Raw genomic sequence first — 15,025 nt, 5'->3', positions numbered from 1 at the left:
CGTACCCGACTTGTACAATTATAGTTGGTTGTGTCTTTAATTTATCCTGGATATGTTGGCGAAAATACATGTTTAATTCCGGAGGTACGTATAAAACATCATCCGAAATTGTGCTAAACGCATTCTCTGGAAATTGTTTCGAGCAGTTAGTTCATGAGCCCTCACGGATAGTAAGCGGTTGTGGAGACATAGTTGATCTCTTAGCAACAAATAATCCTGAGTTAATGACGAGCATGAAAACGGATATATGGATTAGTGAACACAGAGTTATTGTAGCGAGAGTGAATACCGTAACCCCCAAATCCTCCAAAAATAAACGAAAAATTTACCTATTCAAAAAAGCAGATAAAAATTCATTTGACGCCTTCCTGAGAGAGAATCTCCACTCCTTCCAAATTAATAATATTAGTGTAGACCAGATGTGGATTGAATTCAAAGAAATAGTATCGGCAGCAGTTGAGAGATTTATACCAAATAAATTAACAAACGACGGAGCCGATTCTCCTTGATACACAAAACGGGTTATAACACTGCTGCAGACGAAACAAACATGCCAAATTTAAATACACGCGAAATCCCCAAGATTGGCGATCTTTTACAGAAGCTCGAAATTTAGCGCGGACTTCAATGCGAGATGCTTATAACAGTTTCCACAACGAAACTTTGTCTCGAAACCTGGCAGAAAATCCAAAGAAATTGTGGGCGTATGTGAAGTATGTTAACGGCAAGAAACAATAAATGCCTTTTCTGCGCGATACCAATGGAGATACTATCGAAGGCAGTGCTGCCAAAGCAGAGTTACTAAATACAGCCTTCCGAAATGCCTTCACAAAAGAAGATGAAGTAAATATTCCAGAATTCGAATCAAGAACCGCTGCTAACATGAGTAACGTAGAAGTAAATATCCTCGGAGTAATGAAGCAACTTAAATCACTTAATAAAATGAAGTCTTCTCGTCCAGACTGTACACCAATTAGGTTCCTCTGAGTATGCTGATGCATTGGCTCCATACTTAACAATCATATACAACCGTTCGCTCGATGAATGATCCGTACCCAAAGACTGGAAAGTTGAACAGGTCACACCGATATTCGAGAAAGGTAATAGGGGTAATCCACTTAATAACAGGCCCATATCGTTAACGTCGATATGCAGCAGGATTTTGGAATATATATTGTGTTCCAACATTTTGAATTACCTCGAAGAAAACCGTCTATTGACACACATTGGTAGAGAAAACGTCGTTCTTGTGGAACACAACTAGCTCTTTATTCGCATGAAGTGTTGAGTGCTATTGACAAGGGATTTCAGGTCGATTCCGTATTTCTGGATTTCCGGAAGGCATTTGACACTGTACCATACAAGCGGCTTGTAGTGAAATTGCGTGCTTATGGAATATCTCTCAGTTATGTGACTGGATTTGTGATTTCCTGTCAGAGGTCACAGTTCGTAGAAATTGACGGAAAGTCATTGAGTAAAACAGAAGTGATTTCTGCATTCCCCAAGGTAGTGTTATAGGCCCTTTGCTGTTCCTTATCTATATAAACGATTTGGGAGACAATCTGAGCAGCCGTCTTCAGTTGTTTGCAGATGACGCTGTCCTTTATCGACTAATCAAGTCATCAGACGATCAAAACAAACTGCAAAACGATTTAGAAAAGATATCTGAATGGCGCGAAAAGTGGCAGTTGACCCTAAATAACGAAAAGTGTGAGGTCATTCACATGAGTACCAAAAGGAACTCGTTAAACTTCGATTACACGATAAATAAGTCTAATCTGAAAGCCGTAAATTCAACTAAATACCTGTTGTTGTTGTGGTCTTCAGTCCTGAGACTGGTTTGATGCAGCTCTCCATGCTACTCTATCCTGTGCAAGCTTCTTCATCTCCCAGTACCTACTGCAACCTACATTCTTCTGAATCTGCTTAGTGTATTGATCTCTTGGTCTCCCGCTACGATTTTTATCCTCCACGCTGCCCTCCAATGCTAAATTAGTGATCCTTTGATGCCTCAAAACATGTCCTACCAACCGATCCCTTCTTCTAGTCAAGTTGTGCCACAAACTTCTCTTCTCCCCAATCCTATTCAATACCTCCTCATTAGTTACGTGATCAACCCACCTTATCTTCAGCATTCTTCTGTAGCACCACATTTCGAAAGCTTCTATTCTCTTCTTATCCAAACTGATTATCGTCCATGTTTCACTTCCATACATGGCTACACTCCATACAAATACTTTCAGAAACGACTTCCTGACACTTAAATCTATACTCGATGCTAACAAATTTCTCTTCTTCAGAAACGATTTCCTTGCCATTGCCAGTCTACATTTTATATCCTCTCTACTTCGACCGTCATCAGTTATTTTACTCCCTAAATAGCAAAACTCCTTTACTACTTTAAGTGTCTCATTTCCTAATCTAATCCCCTCAGCATCACCCGATTTAATTTGACTACATTCCATTATCCTCGTTATGTTTTTGTTGATGTTCATCTTATATCCTCCTTTCAAGACACTGTCCATTCCGTTCAACTGCTCTTCCAAGTCCTTTGCTGTCTCTGACAGAATTACAATGTCATCGGCGAATCTCAAAGTTTTTACTTCTTCTCCATGAATTTTAATACCTACTCCGAATTTTTCCTTTGTTTCCTTTCAAATGGTTCAAATGGCTCTGAGCACTATGGGACTCAACTGCTGAGGTCATAAGTCCCCTAGAACTTAGAACTACTTAAACCTAACTAACCTAAGGACAACACACACATCCATGCCCGAGGCAGGATTCGAACCTGCGACCGTAGCGGTCGCGCGGTTCCAGACTGTAGCGCCAGAACCGCTCGGCCACCGGCGGCCGGCTTGTTTCCTTTACTGCTTGCTCAATATACAGATTGAATAACATCGGGGAGAGGCTACAACCCTGTCTCACTCCTTTCCCAACCACTGCTTCCCTTTCATGCCCCTCGACTCTTATAACTGCCATCTGGTTTCTGTACAAATTGTAAATAGCCTTTCGCTCCCTGTATTTTACCCCTGCCACCTTCAGAATTTGAAAGAGAGTATTCCAGTTAACGTTGTCAAAAGCTTTCTCTAAGTCTACAAATGCTAGAAAAGTAGGTTTGACTTTTCTTAATCTTTTTTCTAAGATAAGTCGTAAGGTTAGTATTGCCTCACGTGTTCCAACATTTCTACGGAATCCAAACTGATCTTCCCCGAGGTCCGCTTCTACTAGTTTTTCCATTCTGTAACGTTCCCTGGCATTTTCACAATTTATTTGTAACATATACGCCGATCTGGGCAAGTTATATATATATATATCTTAATATTACTGAATGTGGTATGAAATGTTTGTTATTTTTATTATATTTTTTTGTAACATTTCTCTGTATTTAGGATAGGAAATTTCTATATTTATTATGTGAATGTAAAAGTGTCAGTATTTGTGGTATCAGCGATATTTGCTAGAAATCGATTTACAAAGAAATGTTAATAATCGTAATAGTCGTGCCGTTGTTTATCTTTGGCATGTGGAGACTCTCTGTCGTTGTATGGACAGAGCAGCTAGTCGTAGTTGTGGACATAGCAGCTAGTTGTGTGGACAGAGCCGCTAGTGTGTGGAAGAGCAGCTAAGTGTGTGGACTGAGCCGCTAGAGTGAGGAAGGGTCAGTTGTGGACAGAGCAGCTGAAGTGAGGAAGAAGTGAGGAAGTGTTAATCCTTGATCGCTCTAGCAGACGCGATGTGCAGCTACGCTCGCGCTCATTAGACGCGCCTGATTCATTAACCCGCATTGTGGGCACTAAAGGTTGTGTATGCATCGTGGTTATCCAGCAGAGTTAAGATGTACTTCTTTTGTATCTGTCGGGACTTTGCCGCCTTTAATCAAAGCGTACGAATTAATGTGAGTTGACTTGTTGTTTGGGCTAAATATATTAGTATTCATTAAAAGTGTGAATTATTTATGTAAATGAGCATGCCCACGTCATCTATAAATCACATGCGTAATGTAGTAGGTTTGATCAGTGATAAATGTCGGCTTGGCAATAATTAAGACATTTTCTGTTAATTAAAATATTCTTGTGTTCTATGGCTAGTGCCGGGATAAAAGTCAGTAAAAATATTTCACAAAAAGAAAAACCCACTGCATTCTGGAAAGTGTATGCCAAGGCCGAATGATTTAAGAGACTCAGTTCTTATCCAGATAGTACTATCCAATTAATATGAGTGCACGTAATAATTTCCTTTAAATGTACGTAATCCTTAAGAAAGTAAAATTTGTTTTTTTTTATTACCACACGTAATGAAGAGAGTGGTTCTACAACAAAGTTCGCACTAAGGCAAATTAACTTTTAAGCAAGAAATAAAATTATTATTTCCTTTTTTTATTTCTACGAAATTTCAAATCATTCATTCCAGGAATTTCGTTAAAATGGCACCCAGCGTGAAGCTCGATTCAATTTTAAGAGAATATCATTAAAATGGCACCCAGCGTGAAGCTCGATTCAATTTTAAGAGAATATCATTAAAATGGCGCCCAGCGTGGGGCCCGAATATGCAGTGGCCACGAAATACCCTTGAGATACCTAGGGAATTAATATAGTCGAACTTTGTTGCAGGACATTTAATAATTTTGTCATGTACTGTATGTATTGCTTAACCAATATTGTGTGGTAATACCTGTGTATGATTTTTTGCATGAGAACACTATGTATCCGGAGCTGAAGCAGAGAGCTCATTATTTTGAAAAATTAATAACCTTCCACAATATCAGGGGGCAGCAGCACCCAAGATAGATCACCAAAAGGTAAAGCTACAGTGTAGTTGTCCTGTAGGTAGTAAAGTAGCCTCCGTGCAGTGTCCTCGGATCATTAGTGGTGTGCTTGTTGTTAGTACTTTGTTTTAAAATAACAGGACATTTAAGTAGTTAGTCATTGTAGTATATAGTACGTATGTATTGGGTAATGTCCATTTCTTGTGTGCTTATGTGAGTGAAACCTGAAGTGTTAGGATACTTAGTTCAGATTTTATTTCTTTTGTTTACTATGGTTAGATTGCGTAGTCAGAAAGATATCAACATGGATAATGAGCAACAGTTAGTTAATAGTGATACCGAGTTAGAAAATGGGACACAAAGTAATGTTAGTGACGTAGCTCAGGAAGTACAATGTGAGAATCTGGGGGCAGATGGGCAAGAAATGTTGCCACTGCCACCCAGTGATTCAGTTGATAGCGTAAATAGTGAGCCATCCGCAAGCACTGGGCACGGACCAGAGAGTGGTGTGATGTCAGAAGTGCAATCATTAAAAGATATGTTTGAGCGCATGATCACTTTCCAAGCTGAATTTGTACAAATGCAAGCAGAGCGTGATAGAGAACGTGATGCCGAACAAGCAAAGCGTGACCAGAGATTGGTAGCTGAATTTGCATGTAAACAAGCAGAGCGTGATAAAGAACGTGATGCCGAACAAGCAAAGCGTGACCAGAGATTGGTAGCTGAATTTGCATGTAAACAAGCAGAGCGTGATAAAGAACGTGATGCCAAACAAGCAGAGCGTGACCGACGCATGCATGAGAGGGACTTGCAGTTGATGCAAGCTTTAGAAGTTATGCAAAGTGACATTGTTAACTTGAAACAAAAATATGAAACCATGCCCAAAACGGTGCAAGCATTAAGCGAAGGACTAAATAGTATTCAAATGGCTAATGCCAATATCGTAGAGGAAGTCAGTGTCCTGACTAATAGGGTCGAACAACTAGAACTTAATACAACCCACGTAATTGAGAACAAAGTGATCGAACATGTGCACAAAGTAGAACGTAACTTCATAAAGGAATTAGATGAGAAAGTGCACGCCGCAATTGAGGCCAGAGAGATGGATTCTACTGCGGATGTGCAAGATCTTAAAAAGATAGTGCAAAAGGACATTCCGCTGTGGCAGCGGAGTGTGGACCGCCGTCTTGCCGAAATGGAGCTAAGTTTGCGGCAAGACGATGCGCTGGCGTATGTCACGCCAGCCAAGTCCAACAATGATAGGCATATAAATGCAGCAGTACACAATTGTGACTGCAAGACAGGACAGGCAACCGATGTAAGCGGAACAAATAAATGTCATTCCAAAGTAGTGATTGAAGAAAGTCTGATTAGGAACCGACAGTTTCAGATCTTTACAACGGAGAAGAAATCTGTTCACCCTGTAGTGTTTATCAAGGGATTTAGAAACATTTTGCCTAGCGTTTGGAGTCATACCCAGAAAATACAGTTTGTTATGTCTTACATACAGGGAGATGCTGCGTTATGGGCAACCGAAGCAGCTGACAGTTGCGATACATATGAGCAATTCGAAAAGGCATTCTTGGCCAAATATTGGTCAACATGTATTCAGGAGAGATTACGGAAGGAAGTATATAATCCAGAGCCGTATTCTCCACGATTAGGCAATTTGCGAAAATATTTTGAGAAGTACATTAATAAGACCCGTTACTGGGACGAACAGATTTCATCTCGGGATTTGATCAGACTTTTGAAATCACACTTGCCGATAGATGTAAAGGAAAAGCTTATACACGTGCCCGAAAATGATATGGAACATTTCTTGTCTATTCTGGACGCAATTGACCTGATTCAGGAGGACATTAAGGCGGCCTCTGAACAGATTAGAAGTAACGGAAATAGTTATAGAAATGGTAGAAATAACACGCCTCTAACCAGTAATAGAAACGGCGGAGGTAATAATAGGAGACAAGGGTATACACAAAACGGAAATAGAGATAGAGACCGGAACGGAAATAGACCACCGGGGAATAATGATAGGAAAAGGAGGTTCGATGACCGGTATGAAACAGGCCCACCAAGCAGTCATAGATGGAAAAATGCCAGGGGGCCGTACAACATTAATACTTATAATGATGCAAACCGAACTTGGCCACAGAACCAGAGGCCCAGTCCGGACCGGCAAAACAGTGATAGATATGACAATAACCGACCGCCACCACAAAATGCGCCAATTGCGCAGCCGTGGCGGCCGACGCAACACAACGTGCACATAGTGGAGGTCAATGACACAGAGCAGCCACGCCCATCCACTAGCAATAATTCAACAAACTAGATGCGGCCGAGATACGCTCTCCATCGTCGGCTACGGTTTGGAGTGAGAGCAGCCCGACACAAAACAAAACACCGAAAACAATCTGTATCCTTAGGTATAATGACGGGGTACAGATGGGAGATGAATTAATAACCGAACCATCCACGTGCATAAAGGAACACAAGGACAATGTACAAGTGATAATAGAAGTTAAAATTAACAATATTGATGTGCAAGTGGTCATAGATTCAGGTGCTACTGTTAGTGTTATGAGTATGGACTTATTCAAGGTACTGGGGAAGGAAAGGCGTATGCTGACTTTTCCCGTGAATAATTGTAGAGTCACTGGAGCCATAAGTGCACAGCGACAAATAATTAAGCTCCAAGTGCGGGTAGAGATGTATATAGGGGAAGAAGCCATAACGAGCTCATTCCTGGTAGTAAAGGGTTTAAAGGTAGCCTGCATTTTGGGGGTAGATTTTTTGAGAGAGAGGGACGCAATAATAGACCTTTCTCGGGGAAAATTAAGTTTGATGAATGCTGGTAGGAGAATAGAATTTTCCATGCTTAGATCTGAAGAGGTACCTGTACCTAATTGTAACGCCATAAATATAAAATGTAGGAATCAATCGATACTACAATTAGACAATTATTGTCCAGGGCAGAATCTCTATTATCCTGACGTACAAGGTGATCAATCAAAGGCGAATATGGATATATTAGTGAACAAAGTATCACAGTCCGAAAATTTAAATTCAATTCAACAGGAGGAAATAGTACAGTTATTATCTAATTATGCAGATGTATTTTCTGAACGACCAGGAGTTGTTAAGGGATATCAATACAAGATCGAGGTAAGGCCTCACAAAACTTACTGTCGAGCCTCATACTCCATTCCTTGGTCCAAGAAGGAAATAGTAGCTAAGGAAATAAGAAAACTGATCGAATGGGGAATAATAGAACCGTCTTTGTCCCCTTATAGTAGTCCATTGGTGGCGGTAGCAAAAGCTGACGGACAGGTACGGTTAGTACTGGATGCAAGAGACATAAATGAAATCATTGTACCTGTCAGGACTCATCCGGAAAACCTTGATGAGCAACTTCGAAAATTCCATGGAGTGCAATATTTGACATCTATTGATATGAGAAGTTCTTTCTGGCAAATTCTACTTACACCCGAGTCGAGACAATATACTGCATTTATATTTGGGGGAAGAAGCTACCAATTTAGGGTACTACCTTTCGGCCTAAATGTAAGTGCAGGAGTTTTCATAACAGCCCTTGACGCGGTTTTGGGTCCGGAGTTGCTGCAAAGGGTGACAGTATATGTAGACGATCTAGTGATTGCCACTGCCACCTGGGAGGAGCACGTAGAACTACTGAGTAAAGTCTTAGAAAGGTTTAAGCAAGCAGGGGTAACAGCGAATCTTGATAAATCCAAGTTTGGACGTAATCAGATTCAATTCCTAGGTCACATAATAACACCACAAGGCATCAAACCTGACAACAAAAAACTTGATGCAATTCGTGGGTTTCCTAGTCCTAGAACTAAGAAACAGCTCAAGGCATTTTTAGGTCTAGCATCCTTTTTTAGACGATTTGTCCCGAACCAATTAATGAATAACGAGTCGTTATTGAGCCTGTTGCGTAAAAATGCGCACTGGGTGTGGACAGACGAATGTCAACGCGCATTTGACGCTATCAAAAACGCCTTGGTGAATGCAAACATATTGCGACACCCAGACATGACAAAAGATTTTTGTATAGCGACAGATTCGTGTTCATACGGTCTGGGTGCTTGTTTATTTCAGTGGGAAAGGAGCAACGACCCCACAACAGTAAAAATAATAGAGTTTGCCAGCCGCACACTAAGCAGCTGCGAGAGAGCATATTCTGCTACCGAATTAGAGGCTCTTGCAGTGGTCTGGGCGGTAAAGAAATTTAACTACTATATCTATGGTAAGGAAGTCAAAGTATTCAGTGACCACCAGGCTCTGAGCTATTTAATGACTTGCAAATTATACCATACCCGCTTGCTAAGATGGAGGTTAGCATTACAGGAATATAAAATTAAAATCATGTACCTAAAGGGACAAGATAATGTTGTGGCAGACGCTTTGTCGAGGCTTCCACTAGGGCAATCCTCAATGTCAAATATTTTAGAACAATCGGAGGAATATCGAATACTCTTGGTACAAGATAAAGTACATAGGAGGGACTTTTTACACATGTGTAAGAATATGTCTATATTGCAGGAAACTGATCCGATCTGGGGAGATATAATTAGCAAAATTAAAGAAGGAACCAATCTTAAAAGTGTTCAGAATTTCAAAATAGTAGATAATATTCTGTATTATAAAACAAGTGTGTCAAATGACCACGGAGTCGTGTGTATACCACAACAGGCTATCCCAGCTGTAGTGTGGCACACGCATTTAGCATGGGGTCACGCTGGGATAGGCAAAACAATAAGGATTTTATCCAAATTCTGTTATTTTAAAGGGATAAGCCAGCAGACTCGCACCATTATCAGGACTTGTCCTCTGTGCCAAAAGGCTAAGTTTCAAAATAAGTCCACAAGGTTTGAACTGCATCCTATTGTGCCTCATCGACCACTTCAATTAGTATCTATAGACATAGCAGGACCCTACCCACGAGCCAGGGGTGGATTGAAGTACATTTTAGCGGTGTATGACCTCTTTTCAAAATATTTAAAAATATACTGCCTTAAATCAGCCACTGCTCGTGGAATAGTGAAATGGTTAGGCAAAGAATATTTTATACAAGTAGGTAAGCCTGAAGCGATAATATCGGATAATGCTTCATATTTTACAGGCCATACCTGGAAAAACTATTTATATGAACAAGATATAAAGCGTATACTAATTTCCCGCTTTCACCCACAAGCAAGTTTAGTAGAGAGAGTATTTGGAGAGTTAAATAAATTTTGCAGGTTATACATTGCATATAAGCACACAAGGTGGCCAGATATGATACATAAGTTTGTCGAAATTCACAACGCAACCCCGCATGCTTCTACGGGGTATCCACCAAATGAGATATTAATGAATAATAATCGAGCTCTGAACGAGTGGCTGGCACCCTTGCCTAAGGTCCCAGTCATTCCTGAGCCTAAGGAAGAGAAGATAAGAAAAGCGGGATGCAACCTTACCAGGTGCGCCCAGAAAAGGACGGAAAAATATAATCGACATGTAACGAATAACCAAACATTTAATGTTGGGGACTTGGTGCTCTTACGCAATCATCCTAAGTCCTCGGCATCTTTGAAACAGAATAGCAAGTGGCAATTGGTGTATAATGGACCTTTTAGAGTAGTAAGTGTGCCACATGAGTGTAGCTATCTCTTAGCAGATCCCCACTCAGGGAGAGTACGGGGACTGTATCCGCGTAAGGATGTAAAAGCATTCCTACAGTAAAAGACTAATAGTCCTATGCGGACACCGTTCCTTTGTAAACAATGAACATTAATAAGGTGTACTAGTGTAGGAGTGTATAGTTATAAGAATATGATTGACTTTTTTCATGTGTGTGGATATTTGTGTTATGTACTCTTTTAATTTGTGTTTAATTTGAGATATTTCTTGGCACAATCCTTTATATTATGTGTATCTATGTGTAGCTGTCAGATTGACAGATCTGAACCCGGAACAATATTAGTAATATAAGGCCCTGAGAACTTTATTATCTCACTAGTGTTATCACAAAATAATGCACCCAGTAGTGACCCGAGAGCACCACGGGAGGCAACCTTGTTGTAAATTTATGTAGCGTAAAGAAACTCACAAAGAAGCTTCAATTGAAGCATGTGCAGATTCAATCAATAAGAAAGAGCTAGCCAGATACGGTCCAAGTAAATTTTCGCCTACAGAGACTTCACTGTGGTTACGTAGGACGTTGATTGTATGTACGTAAATCTTACACTCTGGTAAAAGGTTACGAATGTGCTGTTGCAAACAAATTCAGCAGCGGACATTGTAAATAGAAATAAATAAACTTTAACAAAAGTGTAGTATTGTGCGGCAGAAACAGTGACAGTCACTGATAAAGAACTAGCACAACACGAACAGTGAACCGATAACGGACGGTGGATAAACCTAGTGTCAAATTTTAACTTTTTGTATGTAAAGGGACGCTAGGAAAGAGCGTGTGACTAATGACAAGTCATGACGGTGGAAAATATTGTGTGCCCATAAAAGTGTACTGTGACAATGAAACCTTGTGCGAACCAGACTAGTGAAGGCCTACTGAGTAATAACTACCACTAATTGTATGCGTTCTTTCCCACAGCAGGAAATACGGATAGTATACTGTTTGTGAACTTGTTGCATGTTTCCTGGAGCACCGCAAGAAGACGTCGCACGGGCGAGCTGGTATCCAACGCGTTCGGCTATAGCAGCTATGCAGCGGCCACAGCAGCCCGTAGCAGACCAGACAGCCACGCCCGTACGCGCCGTAGCTGTCAACGATGGGGCGGTGACCTACACGAAGTCAGCGCGCCGCGCCGAGCGCCGCACCCCACCGCTCATCAAATACATTATTGGCTTTTGAAATGTTTACATAAACTGAATAACATATTAATGACTTCATTTTGATAAACATTGAACATGTACTATGTACGTCCGTAATTGATATATCCTAGGACAAGTGACCTTGTAGTGTATCACAAGAAAAATAGTGATATTGTGTAATTGTGTAAACCCGTTTGTGACAAACTGCAAAAATACTTCAAATGAAAAACTGTTAATATGGACTATAAACCAACTGGGATGGCTGGGCTCCGGCACAGTTTTGCCCAGGTTTCCTGATTGCCTACGCCCAAATGGGGGAGCCATGTACTTATATAATCCTGGGGCTAATTAAAAGAGCCATTCCATAAAACATACAGAGGTGTAAAGAACGTTACTGGCACCATTGTGTCAAAGTGTAAAACCTCTTTGCCAAATGCTGCCAGGGGGCAATGTAACGTTCCCTGGCATTTTCACAATTTATTTGTAACATATACGCCGATCTGGGCAAGTTATATATATATATATCTTAATATTACTGAATGTGGTATGAAATGTTTGTTATTTTTATTATATTTTTTTGTAACATTTCTCTGTATTTAGGATAGGAAATTTCTATATTTATTATGTGAATGTAAAAGTGTCAGTATTTGTGGTATCAGCGATATTTGCTAGAAATCGATTTACAAAGAAATGTTAATAATCGTAATAGTCGTGCCGTTGTTTATCTTTGGCATGTGGAGACTCTCTGTCGTTGTATGGACAGAGCAGCTAGTCGTAGTTGTGGACATAGCAGCTAGTTGTGTGGACAGAGCCGCTAGTGTGTGGAAGAGCAGCTAAGTGTGTGGACTGAGCCGCTAGAGTGAGGAAGGGTCAGTTGTGGACAGAGCAGCTGAAGTGAGGAAGAAGTGAGGAAGTGTTAATCCTTGATCGCTCTAGCAGACGCGATGTGCAGCTACGCTCGCGCTCATTAGACGCGCCTGATTCATTAACCCGCATTGTGGGCACTAAAGGTTGTGTATGCATCGTGGTTATCCAGCAGAGTTAAGATGTACTTCTTTTGTATCTGTCGGGACTTTGCCGCCTTTAATCAAAGCGTACGAATTAATGTGAGTTGACTTGTTGTTTGGGCTAAATATATTAGTATTCATTAAAAGTGTGAATTATTTATGTAAATGAGCATGCCCACGTCATCTATAAATCACATGCGTAATGTAGTAGGTTTGATCAGTGATAAATGTCGGCTTGGCAATAATTAAGACATTTTCTGTTAATTAAAATATTCTTGTGTTCTATGGCTAGTGCCGGGATAAAAGTCAGTAAAAATATTTCACAAAAAGAAAAACCCACTGCATTCTGGAAAGTGTATGCCAAGGCCGAATGATTTAAGAGACTCAGTTCTTATCCAGATAGTACTATCCAATTAATATGAGTGCACGTAATAATTTCCTTTAAATGTACGTAATCCTTAAGAAAGTAAAATTTGTTTTTTTTTATTACCACACGTAATGAAGAGAGTGGTTCTACAACAAAGTTCGCACTAAGGCAAATTAACTTTTAAGCAAGAAATAAAATTATTATTTCCTTTTTTTATTTCTACGAAATTTCAAATCATTCATTCCAGGAATTTCGTTAAAATGGCACCCAGCGTGAAGCTCGATTCAATTTTAAGAGAATATCATTAAAATGGCACCCAGCGTGAAGCTCGATTCAATTTTAAGAGAATATCATTAAAATTCGTCTGTAAACAATTCGCGTTAGTATTTTGCAGCTGTGACTTATTAAACTGATAGTTCTGTAATTTTCACATCTGTCAACACCTGCTTTCTTTGGGATTGGAATTATTATAATCTTCTTGAAGTCTGTGGGTATTTCGCCTGTCTCATACATCTTGCTCACCAGATGGTAGAGTTTTGTCATGACTGGCTCTCCCAAGGCCATCAGTAGTTCTAATGGAATGTTGTCTACTCCCGGGGCCTTGTTTCGACTCAGGTCTTTCAGTGCTCTGTCAAACTCTTCACGCAGTATCGTATCTCCCATTTCATCTTCATCTACATCCTCTTCCATTTCCATAATATTGTCCTCAAGTACATCGCCCTTGTATAAACCCTCTATATACTCCTTCCACCTTTCTGCCTTCCCTTCTTTGCTTAGAACTGGGGTGCCATCTGAGCTCTTGATATTCATACAAGTGGTTCTCTTCTCTCCAAAGGTCTCTTTAATTTTCCTGTAGGCAGTATCTATCTTATCCCTAGTGAGACAAGCCTCTACATCGTTACATTTGTCCTCTAGCCATCCCTGCTTAGCCATTTTGCACTTCCTGTCGATCTCATTTTTGAGACGTTTGTATTCCTTTTTGCCTGCTTCATTTACTGCATTCTTATATTTTCCCCTTTCATCAATTAAATTCAATATTTCTTCTGTTACCCAAGGATTTCTATTAGCCCTCGTCTTTTTACCTACTTGATCGTCTGCTGCCTTCACTACTTCATCCCTCAGAGCTACTCATTCTTCTTCTACTGTATTTCTTTCCCCCATTCCTGTCAATTGTTCCCTTATGTTCTCCTTGAAACTCTCTACAACCTCTGGTTCTTTCAGTTCATCCAGGTCCCATCTTCTTAAATTCCCACCTTTTTGCAGTTTCTTCAGTTTCAATCTGCAGTTCATAACCAATATATTGTGGTCAGAATCCACATCTGCCCCTGGAAATGTCTTACAATTTAAAACCTGGTTCCTAAATCTCTGTCTTACCATTATATAATCTATCTGATACCTTTTAGTATCTCCAGGGTTCTTCCAGGTATACAACCTTCTAAATACCTAGGAATTACAAATGCGAACAACTTAAATTGGAAGGAACACACAGAAAATGTTGTGGGGAAGGCTAACCAAAGACTGCGTTTTGCTGCCAGGACACTTAGAAAATGTAACAGACACTACGCTTGTCCGTCCTCTTCTAGAATACTGCTGGGCGGTGTGGGATCCTTACCAGGTAGGACTGACGGAGTACATCGAAAAAGTTCAAAGAAAGGAAACACGTTTTGCATTCTCGCGAAATCTGGGAAAGAGTGTCACTGAAATGATTCAGGATTTGGGCTGGACATCATTAAAAGGAAGGCGCTTTTCGTTGCGACGGAATCTTCTCGTCGAAGTCCAACCACCAGCTTTCTTCTCCGAATATTGAAATATTTTGTTGACGCCGACTTACATAGGGAGAAACGATCACCACTATAAAATAAGGGAAATCAGAGCTCGTACGGAGAGATACAGGTGTTCGTTCTTTCCACGCGCTATACGAGATTGGAATAATAGAGAATTGTAAAGATAGTTCGATGAACCCTCTGCCAGACACGTAAATGTGATTTGCAGAGTATCCATGTAGAAGTACTCTTGTTCGAATCCTAGAGGTGGGAAAATATT

The 15,025-nt window shown here is 40.3% G+C and overlaps 1 protein-coding gene across 1 annotated transcript in view; it reads left to right on the top strand.

Moving 5' to 3' along the window:
• Nucleotides 1-15,025, top strand: part of LOC126203612 (lysosome membrane protein 2-like) — a 438,898-nt gene that overhangs the window by 328,391 nt on the left and 95,482 nt on the right. The gene's annotated exons all lie outside the window — the stretch shown is intronic.

Source organism: Schistocerca nitens, chromosome 9, assembly GCF_023898315.1.
Source record: "Schistocerca nitens isolate TAMUIC-IGC-003100 chromosome 9, iqSchNite1.1, whole genome shotgun sequence".
In the NCBI taxonomy this organism is placed as follows: Eukaryota; Metazoa; Arthropoda; class Insecta; order Orthoptera; family Acrididae; genus Schistocerca; species Schistocerca nitens.
This window is presented reverse-complemented; position numbering and strand designations above follow the sequence as displayed.